The sequence below is a fragment of the Talpa occidentalis genome, unplaced genomic scaffold, assembly GCF_014898055.3.
Source record: "Talpa occidentalis isolate TD23 unplaced genomic scaffold, MPIMG_talOcc4v2.1 talOcc4.16, whole genome shotgun sequence".
In the NCBI taxonomy this organism is placed as follows: Eukaryota; Metazoa; Chordata; class Mammalia; order Eulipotyphla; family Talpidae; genus Talpa; species Talpa occidentalis.
The window spans coordinates 56,775,880-56,792,290 of NW_023601653.1; the positions used below are offsets into that span (position 1 = coordinate 56,775,880).

Below are 16,411 nucleotides of genomic sequence, written 5' to 3' on the forward strand. Positions count from 1 at the left end.
GGAAACGGCAGCCAAATAGTGTAAATTAGAGTGCACACCTTTAGTGGGGACCAGTGAGGAGGATGCAAGAGGATGTTTCAAATCTAAGAGCATACGTACCCTCAGAACCAATAACAAGGACTTCACCTTCTCCAGGATAGTGGTTAGTGCTTAGTGCAGCTGCTCTTTGAGTCAGCATGGGCCAGGAGAGACACTGTCTACATTCCACCACTGTAATCACGATAAGGCTATTTTAAGGCATTTAGTAATAGTTTTATACATGCTCATACAATCCTATGTATTTTTAAAAAAATTTAATGCTACTGGGACAACCAACCAACTGTTAGGGGGAAAAGGATATCCCAAAGCAAATTCCATATAGGCTTTGTGGACTCCACCCCCACCCCAGGTCAAAGCCAAAGACACTGGGAACTCCAAATCCCATCACCACCAAAGGGAAGGTGGCTGGGACCTGAGGGTGGGGTTAAGCAGCCAGGTGGATACAAAAGGCAGACACGTGGGCTTTGGGGGGCTCCCCCATTTTGGCTCTCCACCAGCTAGCAGCGTCCGGCCAGCTCTGAGAGTGACTTTGGGTTTCCAGGTCGTGGGATCGGGTAGGACGCATTAAAGACTTTATTTCCCTATTTTCTCCCTGAGTTGTACATTTTCCTTATTTCCTTTTCTCTTGTAAATAAACCTTTTATTAACCCTTTGGCGTGTGTCTGTAGTAGAGTATTCATAAGTCCCTTTAAAGCGCGCGGGTGAGGACCCACAGCCAGGAACCCGTTTAATATCGGGGTTGCTCTATAACACAACCACTTGGCAAAAAATAAAATGATACTCTATATGCAAAATCATTTCCAGATGGACTAGCAATGCAAGATGGAGACTAGAAACACAAACATCCAGAAGATAGCTATTTTTATATTCTAAGGGTAAAATCCATGTATGACACCAAAAGCAGATCTCAAAAAAAAAGAGCAAGACCAATAGATTTAATTACAACAAAACAAAAACGATTCTCAACAGTAAGGAAATCAGTCAAAATTTCACTGAAAACTTATTTAAAATCTGTAAGAAAATGACAAACAAACCAACCCAAAATTCGGATACTGAAAGTCAATAATATGGAGACCAATATGGGAATCTGTATCAAGACTTTTAAAAATGGGCTTCCCTTTTTTGGCCCATCAGTTCTCTGTAGAATAATTTACCCTATGGAAACAAATTTTTTTTTTTTATCAGAGATATTCACTTTAGCATTGTTAATAATAGCAGGAGGGAAAACCAAACCACCAACTTGAGCACATTAAATTATAATTTATCCCATCTGTTCAACGAAATAATCTTCTGCCATTAAAAGACAGAATGAGATCTATATTCATTGACATGAGAAGATGGTCACAATGTTCTAGTACGCTTGGGTGGGGGAGTGGAAAAGTCAAATCATAAAACAGCAAAAATCACACACATGGCAACAACTGCTGCCTGGATCAAGGCAAGCTCTTCCTGGGCACCCTGCAGACTGTATGTGCAGCCCCTCTCACTCAGTCTGCCACACTCTCCATTTGGGGTGCTTGTAGAGTCTGTCCCCTGCAATGGAATGTGAGCAGGTGTCACCTGGGAGCTGCAGGTTGAGGTAGCAGAGATGACCTTGAAGCATGACCTTGAAAGACTGTCAGGGGTGGGAACTGTCACCACCTGACCCCAGTATGGAACATCTATGCTAGACTGTATTGTGAGAGAAAAATTTATTTGCAGTGTCTGTGCCATTAGTGACTTGGCGTACCCTAATGCCTACAGTAGGGTACCAGCAATTTTACTTCTTAAAAAACTTCTTTTATTGAATTGATACTGCCTCCCAACACTATTTAAGGTGCCTGTTGTTGTAAGTCAACAGTGAGTTAACCACTAGAAGTCCAATTATGTCCTTCACACCACAGTTTTTCCTTTTAAGGAAATCTATATATGTCTAACAATGGTTTAAAGGATCTGAAAAGATATGCATCAAAACTTAAGTTGATGACATTCAATCATACGGTGCATGCCACTGCAGACTTCCATTAGCGTGAAGTGACTACCATGTATGCCTACTACTGATGGGCACCTGCATGGCTTCCAGGTTTTTGCAGCTGTGAATATGGTTACCATGAACAGCTCTGATCATGTCTTTCGGAGACATGTCTTTCTGTCTGGTACTCAAAAGAGGAATCACTGGGTTACAGCATATGCATGTGGGTTAGTTTTAATGTGACGGTAGCGATGCACGCTCCCAGCAGCAGTCCATGAGCACTAGCAGCTCTGCGTCCTCACCAAGAGCCGCTGTTTCCTTTCACACTTAGTGAGTACCATGGACTTTCAATGACTCTCTCGTCACATGAAATACTTTCTCATCTAACAATGAAAGAAGCTGAGTGAATGACAGTGTTTCCCAACTGTAGAATAATATGATTTCAAAACTATCTACACCGTGTTCTCAATGATGGAAAATTTAATTCTCTAACCTGCCACTTTCGACCTTTCCCCACTGAATGCAATGGGGAAGAGTTTGGACTCTAGATGCAAACTGCCTGAGTTTAAACAGCCTTGCTCTGTGATTTCACAAGTCTCCCTGGGACTCATCCTCATCTACAAGCAGAGAATATCAAAGTCCCAAGACCTCGTGAGACCGTCTGAGACATAAGTGAATGAGAGCACATGCAGAGCACTCGGGATGGTGTGTGACTCAGAGCTGTGCATTTGCTGTTGTCACTGCTGCCGTTGTCACCTCCAGCCTCACAGCAACACAAGGGCGAAAAGTCACTGAAATTGCCAGGTGCCAAGTGAGCATGTGGATCTCAGCTCCCCTGGATGTGCTCTCCCAGAGGGACAGCTGAACATCTGAGACATGTGGCCAGAGAGCTAGGGGTCGTCACTTCCAAGGAGACTTGAGGTCCTTGGAAAGGCAGAAGGAGAGACAAGCTTCCACCCTGCAAATCCCAAGTACAAAGTATGAGGATGTTTTTGAAATGGAGACGAATGTAGATAGAAATTCATTAAAATAACATTTGCAGTGGCCTCCAACTGACCTCCCCACACCCATTCATACCTCTCTCCATTCTCCTCTCATGGGAGCAAGTTTTCAAAAACACAACTGTGATTTAGGCTGAGGATAAACACAAGAAACTTTAAGCTGATCTCCATGGTCCTGTTTGACCTGACCTGGAGCCCACTTCTCCTGCTTTAGCTTGCCCAAACTTTACTGTCTACATGCTCCAGACACACAGGGCTTCCTGGACTTCCAAAAATCCCCTGAGCTTTTCCCTCCTTGTTCTCTGGGCAATTCCCGCTCATCCTATTAGCTTCCACTTAGTCTAAGCTTGAGGACACTGTGCACCTCTCCTTCACGCAGCTTTATCACTGCTGTAACATCACACTGATTTGTGACAAATGGCCTGACCCCTTCTAAGACCTCTGTTTGCTCACTGCAGTAAAACTGGTGAAGAACACACCACCTGAGGGACAGCAGAGGCTGAATGGACATCTTCTGGTTGAGTGAATCAATAAAATGAATGGAAGATGTGAAAAGAAAAATAAGGGAGTAAGTTAACACAGATCAAACCAGTGTGGGGAAGATAGAATTTCAAAACCTGAGAGCTGTCAGCACAGCTACAAAAAAAAAAAAAAAAAAAATGATCTCGGCATCAAGATTGAGAATCTGCCCACAGCCATGTTACCCAAGCAAAAAGAGGCCTCAGGAGATTTGCAGTCTTAGGTAAGCCTGATGCCAACACCAAAATCAGGACTTCTTTCTGCAGAGTAAATCAAAAAAGCTATTACATTTGCTGCCACTTTTATCCATCTTCTAAGTGACATTCGGTTCCTCCTTTTGAAAGACACTTTCTTTCAAGCTCCCTGGTTCTACTCTTCTTGGCTCCCAGAAGAATCTGTGATCAGATTACTGCTGGAAAGTAACCCTAGAGATATCTATGCAAAGTGCAAATTGCAAAAAGGGAAACAATCCTAAACAGATAGAACAATTGGGCAAGCAAAGGAGTGGGACAGGTGGGGCTGGGGTGTGTGAATAGTATCAGTTTGTTAATAAAAACAGGGTGTAGATGTTTTGTCTGGATGAATACAGGCTAACTTCTTTCACTTTTTAAATTTTTAAGTGCTAGAAAAATAATACATAGAAAAGAGGTTTTAAAGCCAATGGCTTATTTGATAAATTTGTTCACTCAATTAGACAAAATATAAGGTGGGTCACAGTTAGCAGACAAGAGCTGCAAAGAGTGACAAATCAAATGTTAAATGATCCATGTAATTAAGAAAAACTAAATTTATGTTGATGTGATCACTACTATTTTCAAAAGGAAGGAAAGAAAGGCTCCATTTAGTTTAAGTTCCGTTTATCGCTACCTACATATAATAGCTACACGCATGGAAACTTAATAATTGACTAGTTAATTGCAGAGACTACAGAAATCACCATGGGAAATTCTGGACAGCTGGTGGCTGCTGCACAGGCACTGGGGAGGAAGGTTCTGGAGCCACAGTCACAATCTACACAGCCTGGGTATAGAAAGCTAAATCTGGGAAATAGAAGATCATTTCGAGGTGATGATAATGTGTGAAAGCTGAGTACAGATAGAGATCCTACCCAGGACAAGATGTCAGACAACTCAAATGGAAGCGGGGCAATGAGGTAACATTCTGATCTTTGGACTCCGAGGTAGGAAACACTGGGTGTGAGACATTCAGTTTGGGGGAGATAAGAGTGGGGGTGGGAAGAGAGGGTGGGGGACTTGCTGGTGCAGCTGCAATGTCTCAATGAGGTTAAAGAGCTCACAAATAAGTTAGAGGAAGTTTAGTCAGTTGTTACATTTAGGTTGAACTTTCTTCAGTTCTATATTAATTTGGGACTCTCAAGTCTTTGCATTAGCGAAGAACTGTTGTTAATATTACGATGTTTTTTAAGTACACACAGTTTACATACAGCATACTGGGGGCTGCTGTAGGGCAGGGCTGAACCCTACCCTGGAGCCACATTCCAACTCCACCACTTTGCCTGTGTGACCTGGGGCAGATACTTTTTGTTCTCTTTTGCCTCAGTTTCCATGTGTAAAGGTCAAAAGCAATAGCATCTACCCCACATTGACAAGGATTGAATGAATTCGTGTTTATAAAAGTACAGCATCCTAGGGCTTATATAAATATCTGTTAAATACTATGCACATTTCTTTGGGTCCTCTAGTTTAAGTAGCTTTCTGAAACTCCGTGTTGCAAAACACATGAAGCAATATAACCGCATACTTTTAAGAGAATTATTCATACCTTCACAATAAATGCTATCGAAAGAAAGATGTCCATCTGTTATCTTGATTCAGCTTAAGAAATGGCCAAGAAATACAGCTATCACTTATTAAGTACTTACTTTATATTACCCAGCCCTTACAATAATCCTACAAATTCTCGATGATACTATCTCCATTTTACAGATAAGGAGACTCAGGTTCAACCCAAGAAAGAGCTAATATGGTCAGAGCTGAAATTCAAATGTAGGGCTTTCTGATTTCAAAGTCTGTCTTCTTAACCACAAAGTCCTGTATATAAAAATGGCTTTGCTAAGAACAACGGCCTTTAAATACTTAGCTTAAATACAGATCTAACTTGTTTTTTGAAATTGGATCTTAAAAGCTGGGTTTTTAAATAGTAAATAGGTTTGACACAGCAGTTTTGCATCTCCTAAGAAGTTGCAAAATCAAACTGACCAGCTGAAAAATCATTGTACTAACAAGTAATCCAACAGAAAGTTTAAAAAGCTGGACACCATCATTTCAGAATATTATTTCTGAAAAGGGTAGAAGGGAACTCTTCATCCAGGCTAGGATACCCAGGGCCCACTAATGGGTTTCCTCTCTATAACTAAGAGGCATCCATTCATACAGGCGAAATATTCATTTAGTGGATGTCAAAACTAAGCAATACTAAGCAAAAAGCTGGAACCAAAATGCCTAGTTTCTGCATCCTATTTTTATGTTCATATGGGCCATTCATTAAAATATAATGTGAGAATAATTATAACTGGAGAATAATTACATTACATTAAATGTCATGGCGAATACTCTTCCTCTTTTTTTTTTTAAATTAAAGATTTATTTATTTATTTATTTATACAAGTACTGGGTACAGTCAGAAGCGTGGGAGGGTGAGAGAATTCACCAGAGCCAGAGCGGGGAATAGAACAGGCAGACCGAGGAAACACTGAGGGGAACAGCGGGCACAGCAGGAGAGGTCTGCTGCGCCATGTGGGACCCTTGCTGGTGGCCTGGGATCGAACCAGAGCTGCAGAGGCTGCGGGCAGCCTCGCAGCCCAGCGCTCACCCTCGCAGCCCAGCACTCAACCGCTGCGCCACCAGGGAAGGCCCAATACTCTTCCTCTTTTAAAGAAAGTGAGAGATGGGAGGGCAATTCAAGGGTTAGGGGGACAGTGGCAGAGCAACTTCGGGAATTTCCAGGAACTTACAGGCAGGCTTGTTTGCATTCACACCAGGTCATTCTGGTTAACCACTACTGATAGTTCAGAATGAAATCCCTTTGGAGTTGCCTCCCATTTTCTACTCTGTCAACTCTTCCAGCACAAGCTCACTCCCTAAGGACTAAAAGGGACTTTTTTCCTTGTGCTGTTCTCCCTGACGTTACCCATCACACAGCGTCCGCAGAGTGAGACTGAACAAATCTTCCTGCTTCTGTGAAAAGTCATTAAATCTTACACACACACTTTTTAACAAACTGAAAGCAAGTTAAATGATACTTGGCACAGTACTGATTTACTTTCCCCTTTGTGCTCACAGTATGACTAGGGTGCAACCACACCCCCCTGAAGTGGTCGGTGTGTCTGAACAGGAGTATTGCAGGATAAAAGACATTATGAACCACTGACTCTACACAGTGGATCCTGCAGAGAATCTGCCCAGCTGAGGTGCAGGCCTTGCAGACCTGGGCTGAACAGGTATTACTGGTTTACAGCTTAACTCTTCTTTAGACTCTATACTCCAAACCTCACTTCTGAAGGTCAGAGATTCCAACCCAGTCCACTTAAAACTGATTAAGGACGTGGGCAAATTAAACAGTCTTCCAAAATCTGTGAAGATGATGCTGACATAAAAGGTTCCCATCCAGAAATAAGATACTTTTGATCAAAAATTTACTATATGAACAGAAAGGAAATGAGGGTTAAAGAATAAAGAAGTGAGCATTCCCATCCCAGGCTTCTAATTAAAACAATAAACATTTACTGTGCATCAGGCTTGGACAACGTACTATAAAGATACACACGTGTGAGCTTGACCTAAATAGTGTGACATCACGTGTGCCACAGACAGGTTATGAGACAGGAAAATGGAAGCTCTTATGATACGTCTTACAAGACCTGCAATATATTCCCAGACAGGAACATCATGGTCACCCACACCAAGGCAGGAATTTTCAGCAACCCCAAACTTCAACCTGTAAGGTGTTTAAGTGGATGTGTTCAAAGACCAAGGGCTTCCTGAGGACGCAGCAAGGTCACTTGTTTCTGTTAGTGGATTCTGACACTTCTGAGAAGTTACCCAGAGATAAAAACTTCAGAGGTATCAACTGTGGCTATGGATGGTCCAGTGACAGGAGAAGATCCCAGGGGAGAGCAGACACACTGAGAAAACGGATGTGAAGTATACAAGCCAGCGGGGCCATGGGACCAACAGCCAGTGAGAACAGCCCCAGGCTGGCAAATAAGGGAGTTTAAAAGTGGGAAATGGTGCCCAGGAAGAAAGATGACAGAGCAGACACACTGACAAAGAGCAGATGAATCTCACTATTTAAAAAAAAAAAACTTGGGCCTCCCCGGTGGCGCAGCGGTTGAGCGCTGGGTTGCGAAGCTGCCCGCGGCCTCTGCGGCGCCGGTTCGATCCCCGGCTGCTCCCCGTCCACCGGCGAGGGTCCCACATGGTGCGCAGACCTCTCCTGCCGCCCGCTGCTCCCCTTAGCAGTGTACCTCGGTCCTTCTGCCTGCTCTGCTCCCCGCTCTGGCTCTGGTGAATTCTCTCACCCTCCCGCGCTTCTGACTGTACCCAGTGCATGTATAAACAAAACAAACAAACAAACCAGCAAAACAAATAAATAAAGCATGCCTCTATAAAAAAAAAAAAAAAAAAAAACTTGGGGGACCTCCCTGGTGGCGCAAGGGTTAACACACAACCTATGAAGTGATCCACAGCCACTGCAGTATGAGTTCGATTCCCGGCCAGCCAGGGAGCTACCCACATGGCACGGCAGACCTCTCCTGACTCGCCCGCTGCTCCCCCCTCAGCAGTATGTTTCAGTTACTCTGCCTGTTCTGTTCCCTGCTCTGTCTCTGGTGAATCCTCTCACCCCCATGCCTCTGGCCTGTACCCCAGCTCTTGTATGCATAAATAAATAAATCTTAAAAAAAAAACAAAAAACAACAACAACTTGGGACATAGAGGAGCAAGAAATACCAAGTAGGAAAAGCAAGGGAAGGGAGTCCTTTCTGATTTGAAGAAATGAAACAGAAGACAGAAAAAAGTGGTCACTTAAGCAACATCCCAAAGGGACTTTAGAGTGGTGGAGGGATCTACAGCACAAGAGGATGACAATTTTCTCTTGGCTGCAAAGAACAGTCACTCCCTTGACAGAGAAAATGGAGGTACAGACGTGATTAAACTATATATTGATGTTGACGGCTGGGGGGAGAAAAAAGTTCTCAGGAGAGGCTGCCTCCCATCTCGGGTGAGAGAAGAGACAGGTGCTTTGTAGGCCCGCTACTCCCCTCAGCAGTGTATTTCAGCAGATCTGCCTGTTCTGCTCCCTACTCTTTCTCTGGTGAATCCTCTCACTCCCCAGGCACCTCTGGCCTGTACCCCAGTTCTTGTATGCATAAATAAATCTTAAAAAAAAATTTCCTCTTAGATTTAGCTGTGCTGGCTATACTCTTGAATTTGTGCATTACCATCTACATCAAGACCACAAAAGAGAATGACATCATCTTACATCTGTGCAAGGTACTCTGAAGTTTAAAAAGATTTTGCTTTCATGATCTCATTAGTCCTGACAACTACCCCTTGAGTTAGACAGAAAAGTTAACTGTCATCAATTTGTATATGAGGAAACTGAGAGACAAGGAGATTAAATGACTCCTTGTGGGTCAATTTACTGTTCACTTGGTTATCTTTGTTCCATAGGACTGCTAAAGTACATTAAAAAGATAATCTGTTCCTCTATTAAAATCGGTTCCATCTGCTTTACAATATAATTTGGCAATTTGTTTATCAAAATAAGATAAATGACTTCATTTTACATCTTCTTTCACATTGTGCTTTAATTTGCCAATCATTTCTGAAGTCTTTTTTTAGAGAGCACACGTTAAATGCTACCCATAAATAACAGAAAATCTCCAAAACCAGCTTATCATATAAAAGTACCTAGATCAGTATCTGGCTTAGCAGGGACCCAACAGATGTTTGGTGATAAGCAAAACAGTTTCTGACAGAAGCTTAAAAGTCCCTTAATAATTCACTACATGTGACAATCCACCCCAGCACTCTATTTTACAAGTACAATATAATTCCCTGGGAGTGGCTACAACTTTTGCATAAAGACAGCCCCTAATTTACTTTTATCCCCTCTACAAAATGGTGCTCCAAAGAATCAGGGGGAAGAAAGAAGGGTCTAAGATTGGAATTCAGAAAATCCATTAAATTCGATGGGAAAAAAATTCTTTCTTTACTGATCTTTAACTGAAATTTATTATTTCCTTCAATTACGAAGGCAGACAAGCCACATTTGTATTAGCAGTGCCTCTAACTTTTATCACCAACAGGATTCAGATATTTTATATCATATTTAATTATTAGAAATATCCTGAAATACCACTTAAACACTCATCACTTCAAAATTACCATAGTTGTTAGACTCACTTCTAGACTTTATTACATGTGTTAATAAAGCAGCAGATATGACTCTATCACAAATTAGCTTCTAAATTATCATACCTATATTTCAATATAATTGGTCTGCTTTGCAATTGTGTGTTAGCACTGCAATTTTCCATCTGATTTCCTCCCCTTCTCTCCCCTTTCCTAGGCTGCACTCTTCACCTCCTTCTTCCACCCAGCCTGACTTCAAATGCAAAGAGCTCAGAAAAAGAAAGAGGGTGAAGACTAAGACTTATGGCCAATTCTGCAACCCTTTTCTTCTCTTCCCTCAAATATGGGTGCAACGATTATTATAAGACCCACCATCTGTGTGGCTATACAATCTATAGAAAATGGTCTGAAAATTAAAAAAAGGTTATCGGCCAGGACGGAGGGTGCAGGGTGAGGAGGTGCAGGGTGGGGTGGGGAAGGGAACTGACCTGGAGAAAATGTTTGTATTTCTCACCTGCTAGCAACTACAAGAAAACTGAATAAAGAAAAGCACACACACATTCACGCCAGTAGAGAGCACACAAGCGATGTGAAATGGCTTTGGGGAGGGCAGAGGAAGTGGGCCAGGAAGAAGAGACAAATGGGCTGAGCTGAGCGGTCAGTGGACAAAGCACACTGGCTGACTAGTTCACTGTAGTACATGCTTGGAGATTCAGCTCCTCTCCCCAGTTTCCAATCCTCAGAAGGAAATCTCCAGGCAGGCCCTAGAGCTTAGAGAGAGAAAAATTTCCATCACACTTGTTTAAAAAGTCAAGGGGAAGGCAAAAAGAGTCTTTACAAGATTGAAGAAGAGGCATGTTCTATCCACAGAAGCATGTGGCTGAATTTAAGCTTTCCAGTACTATACATATCATGAGCTGGCTGAAGGACAGATTTACCTACACACTACTATTCCCATGTGAAAATGTACTGCAAGTTCTAAGCAAATGATTTATATAAACTCTGAGCATGTGTTATAAACTAAAGTTAACTCAATAAAAAAGATACAAAAAAAAAATCTGAACCTAACTCATGAGTGAGAGCTACTTTTATTAATTATCCTCCCAAACACCAAACAAATGACAAATGTGGTTATAGGAAATAAGAAAGTCAAAGCTTAAGCAATGATGAAAACACTAGACAGTGGTAAATACCATTCAAAAAAATTAATAGGGATTACTTCCCTGTTTTATACTAATTTTAGTTGATGACATGGTTAGATACCAAAACTTAGGATGCATATAGCAGAAGTCAAGCTTAATTCAGTATATAAATGCAAATCTTTATTTTTTAATTTTTTTAAACATTTTTTTTATTAATTTATGTATACAAGAACCGAATTTATGTATACAAGAATGTATACAAGAACAGGCCAGAGGTGTGGGCGGATGAGGGGATTCACCAGAGATAGTGTGGGGAGCAGAACAGGCAGATCTACTGAAATACACTGTTGAGGGGAGCAGCAGGACAGGTAAGAGAGGTCTGCTGCGCCAAGAGAGTCACCTCCCTGGCAGAGGATCGAACTCATGCTGCAGTGACCGCTATAGCTTGATAGTGCTAAGACTGTAACCCCTGTGCCACCAGGGATGCCCCATAAGTTCCAATGTTTAAATCAGGTTTAGAACACATACAAATGGGCTATTTTTTTATGCTATTCATTTTTAAAGCCCTTCAATAAAATGCCTACATAAAAGTCTCCATACAAGGGCTAATATTTGCATGCTATAAAAAAATGTTATCCTTTGAAACAAAAATTGTGCAGTTACAAGTCTTACAAAGAAAAAGATAAAAAAAATTTTGCTTCTGACTTGTGAATAAAAATTAGCTGAAGAAAAACATTTTATTATTCTAGCAATTGATGTTCAAAGAAGAATATCTAAAACTCAAGTTAAGGTGTAGTGCCCTGCTGCTGCTTGAACAGGCCGGGATGAAGTGACACAGCAAGACTGAAAACACCTGAAGAAAATCAAAAAAGCCAACTCCATTTTTCCAAAGTTAACTGAATCTTGACTCTGCTATGCTGTCCACATTGTAACTTATCTAAATTATACTAATTTCTACTTCCTCCGTGATTTCAAGTATTATCTCATCACCACCTTGCAAGACAACATTTCAAGTAAAACTTCTATCTGAATTTGTTTGTACGGGCCACATACTTATAAGATGAGATGTTTACTTATAAGATGAGATGTTTAAGTGCTTTGTTCTTCATTCTTCAAAGCAATCTGACAAGGGATATATAAATATCCTAAAATTGAAAGGCTGGACTAGGAAGTGCATATAGAAAAGATTCTTATAACGTAGGCATCTTTAAATCTTAAAATGTTACAAGGAAAAAGCCCTGGCTTCATGGAAATGAGCCAAAAGGCATGAATTACATATAGCAATTTCAAGTTCAAGAAAAACTGGTTTTACTCATAAATAACCCATCTTCTCTGCCTATTTACCTTAACAGAAAATATTTGCCCCAGAAATGTTCATTTAACACTTATATGGAGGAAAGAATTTAAATTAAATAGAAACCCATTTCTAGTGAAAGAATAATGGAAAAAACTAGTGGTCATTGTTTTTCAAATCACCGACCAACATGTTAACAAGGAATTAAAAAAACAGAGTTTGCCTGGCACAGTTAGGCACTCAACATCTATCTGTTGAATAAAGTAATTTAATGTGAAAATGTTTCAGTGGTAATAAAGGCTGGAACAGCAACTTGTCCCTCGCATTCAATCACTTAAGTTCTGTAATAAGAACTTATTAAGCTAAGACAATTGCATAAAAATTACATTTTATATTAAAACAAACATATTTCAAACATAAATACAAAGCAATTGTTAAAGCAATAAACCCAATCGTGAACTTCCTCCATTTTCCCAAAAATGATTGCATCATAGTATAATTGCTTTTCAGAAGTTAAAAGACGTCTGATTTACATTAGATGACAAATATTTTTTTTGGCTTTTTGCTTAACTGATGTGGGCAAATTCGTATTGTGGGAAGAAAAGTAAGACTGCTTTATGACCCCAGAAAAATCTACTCATTTTATTTTTAAAAGGAATATCTAATTTAAATAATCAAGATTATATTTCTTTCCTTTGCCCTGAAGGAAAGAACATTTTCAATTCTGTTTCGAAGCTGGCACCCACTGAGGAAATCTTGGTTAATTTCCAAAAGCACATATGTTATAGTAAATCCTCTTCTTTCAGTGCCAGAAAGTTTTTGCTCCTAGAAATTGTTTTACTGGCACAACCACAACATATCAGTGTCTCAATACCTGCTAATCCCAGAGGCAGGAGCAGCCAACACACGTAAGTAAAGGTTCCACTTTAAATCCATAAAAGGCAGACTCTTTCTTTGAGCGAGCTCCTATCTGCTAAATCTGAGAAGTTAAAATAGTAGTTTTGATACTGTATACACGTAAGCACCACAGACTGGGAGATGGGGAGGCACGTGTGTGTTTTAACATGTTGCTAACTACTAGACCTGCCAGCTTTTAATACATTGAGGATTTCCTTACAAATGAGGCAATAACATTTCAGTCTTTGGAAAGACAGGGAAACACATTCTGAGTAATTCAGATGGAAGTTTTATGACACTCACTGAAACATTTTTCCAGTGAAAACCCAATGATTGATTCAAACAAGCTATGTGAGGAGAGAAGAGGGAGGTTTTGCTTTTTCTTTCTTTAAAAAAAAATGGGGGTTGAGTGAAAGAAAAAAATTGAATAAAAATACTTAAGTTCTCCTACTCTCCTCAGGGAATGAGCTGAACATTTTTAATAAAAAACATTACCATGTGCCTCCCAAGAAGGGATTTGGGCTTCTAAAAGTGTGAGAATTAAAAAAAAAAAAAAAAAAACAAGAAAACTGAGTGCCAGATAAGTGTTTCTGTAAGAAATCCTTTGATTTAAATGAACTAAAAAAATCTTACTGCTGTTTTATAAATGTGAGCTACGATTATTAATACTGTAACTGCTGATTTCATTTGCATATTTCTACATATCATTTTTTAGTAGTTAAAAAAACCATTCTTAGGGCAATATTAACCTTATAAAGCTTTCGTGCTCCCCTCAAATTAAAGTTTTATTTAAAAATACCTCACTCTACAGCATCAAAAATTTAAAAATCATATTAATTGAACCAGCAATTCTGTAATTGTGGACAGAATTATCTGAAGAAAATCCTTAAGGAAAGTTCTAGGACATTTTTCACAGAATATAATTTTAGGAACCAAAAGCATTAGAGAAAGTAACCATTCTAAGTGGGAGATTAGTGGACTACATTATGATATATTTATATAATACAATACTGCATAGTCACCACAGAACAAAAAGCAGTGACCAGTAGTACGGGGAAACAAGGGAGCTGAAAGAGTAGGTGAGGATAGCCAAGCCTCTCTTCATCCGCTCACGTGCCGTCTTCGGCCTGAATTTATCATCAGCATATTATATATATGTCCTTAGTAATAACTAGAAAGATGCAAAAAGCTATTTGATAGAAAATGTTCCAATACATTAGTGAGTTGACTTATGAGCATACATACTGGGTTCCCAATGTGCTTATGTATATAAAGGTATAGGAAGAAAGCTCAAAGAATTTATGTCAGTAGTTTATACCATGGGTGAGAACATAGGTATTTTTGGTATAATTTTCATATGTTCCAGTAGAAGCATGTATATTTCCCTTATATTCAAGGAAAAAAAATATTTTACAGAAGATATTGTTATTCCCCTTACGGCTGCCATATAACAAGTTTAACATTCCTTGGTTTGAAAAAGAAGGCGTCACTTATAAACTAAGCCTAAAAAGTCATATAAATACTGTAAGTAAATGATAATGACAATGTTAGGAACTGGGTGATGATTAATGGAGTTCAATAACCAGGACTTTATCTTAAAATAAAACCCACAGCAGTAGAATTGTGACTTACTTCTATGTCTCATAATAAGAAAATTTAGAAGAAAACACATTACAAAAAGTTGACTTGACACATAAGGCAGTAAAAATAGCCCCTGGATGTCACACACCTACCAGAAGGTGGCCCTAATGCCACTACAAACGGATTGTCATCTGGAGGAAGCCACATCTGCCTGTTATACTCGACAGCTTCCTATTACCAACTGTATGTAAGCCACTGTGTATGAAGATGAACTTCCAGATACACATCAAAAAGGAGCTCACTAAGACCTCTGACGCATCCCTCAAGGTTTGGCCAAGATTTGAGATTGAGAAATATGTCAAGTACTTCAGGTGGTAATTTCAAATTCATAGTAAAGTTCTCATTGATCCATACCTGCTGTTCTTTGAACTGAAACTTGTGTCCTACTTGAATCTGCACAGCATAAGCGGCTTTAGGAGAACACTAACATTTAATTGGTACAATGTCCAGAAAAAATGTTTTAAAAGTAAAGTTTAAAATGGACGTTTTTCAGGACTCAAAGTGATGCTGCTTTGGAACTAAATGAAGTGTCAAGTTTTATTTTTTCTATGTATAAGCATTTTTATTTTATTTTATATATTTACACCATATTTCATTTTTGCACAATGTGTGCATTTTCTTCTTGGTTATAGTCCCCACACAATTCCCAAATTCCCACCCCCCTTGTTTTGATCCTACCCCCACCCCACCCCCCCATTGCGTGTCTCTGGTTTATAGTTGCTTGTTGATTTTGATTTTTACTTTATTATAATTAGTCTTTTTCCTGGGACCTTATTTAGGTTTTCTAAATTCCTGCTATGAGTGAGACCATCTGGTATTTTTCTTTTTCTTTCTGGCTTATTTCGCTGAGCATAATCCTTCTAGCTCCATCCATGTTGCTGCAAATTGCACGAGTTTATCTTTTTTTGATTGCTGAGTAATATTCCATTATGTATATGTACCAACCTGAATCCATAAAATATATAGAAGGAAATATAGGCAAAACACTACACATACCTCAGTAACATCTTTAAAGACACACCACCCAAGGCAGTGATAGTGAAGGCAAAGATAAACAGCTGGGACTACATCAAATTAAAGAGCTTCTGTACAGCAAGAGACAGTAACCAAAACAAAGAGAAACCCCACCGATTGGGAGAAAATTTTTGCATACAACACTAATGATAAAGGACTGTCACAAAAATCTACAAAGAGCTGATGAGACTCAACAAAAACAAAGTAAATAATCCAGTCGAGTTTTAAAAGAAATGCTTAACCATGTAACGCTGGGCAGAGGTTAAAATCACGACTGTGGACCTGTGTGAGAAAAGGCCATAGCACCCGCCTAGAAAAAAGACAGACCAGCTATGACAGTGGGAGATGGTAAAACTGTGGGTAACCCTTCTTCAAAAAACATTTTAATACTACTGATATATCATCGTGGGAACTGGAAAAAGACTATAAAACTTAGAGGTTAGGCAATTCTTCTAGTCATGAATGCCTATTTTGTTTCTTTTAAGATCCAGATTTTAAGTAAAGGAGTAACATATAAAATTGAATGCACAGCTGTT

The 16,411-nt window shown here is 39.7% G+C and overlaps 1 protein-coding gene across 3 annotated transcripts in view; it reads right to left on the bottom strand.

The window, feature by feature from the left end:
* The window catches only part of PLEKHA5 (pleckstrin homology domain containing A5), a 234,024-nt gene that overhangs the window by 188,471 nt on the left and 29,142 nt on the right, over nucleotides 1–16,411 (bottom strand). The window lies entirely within an intron of this gene.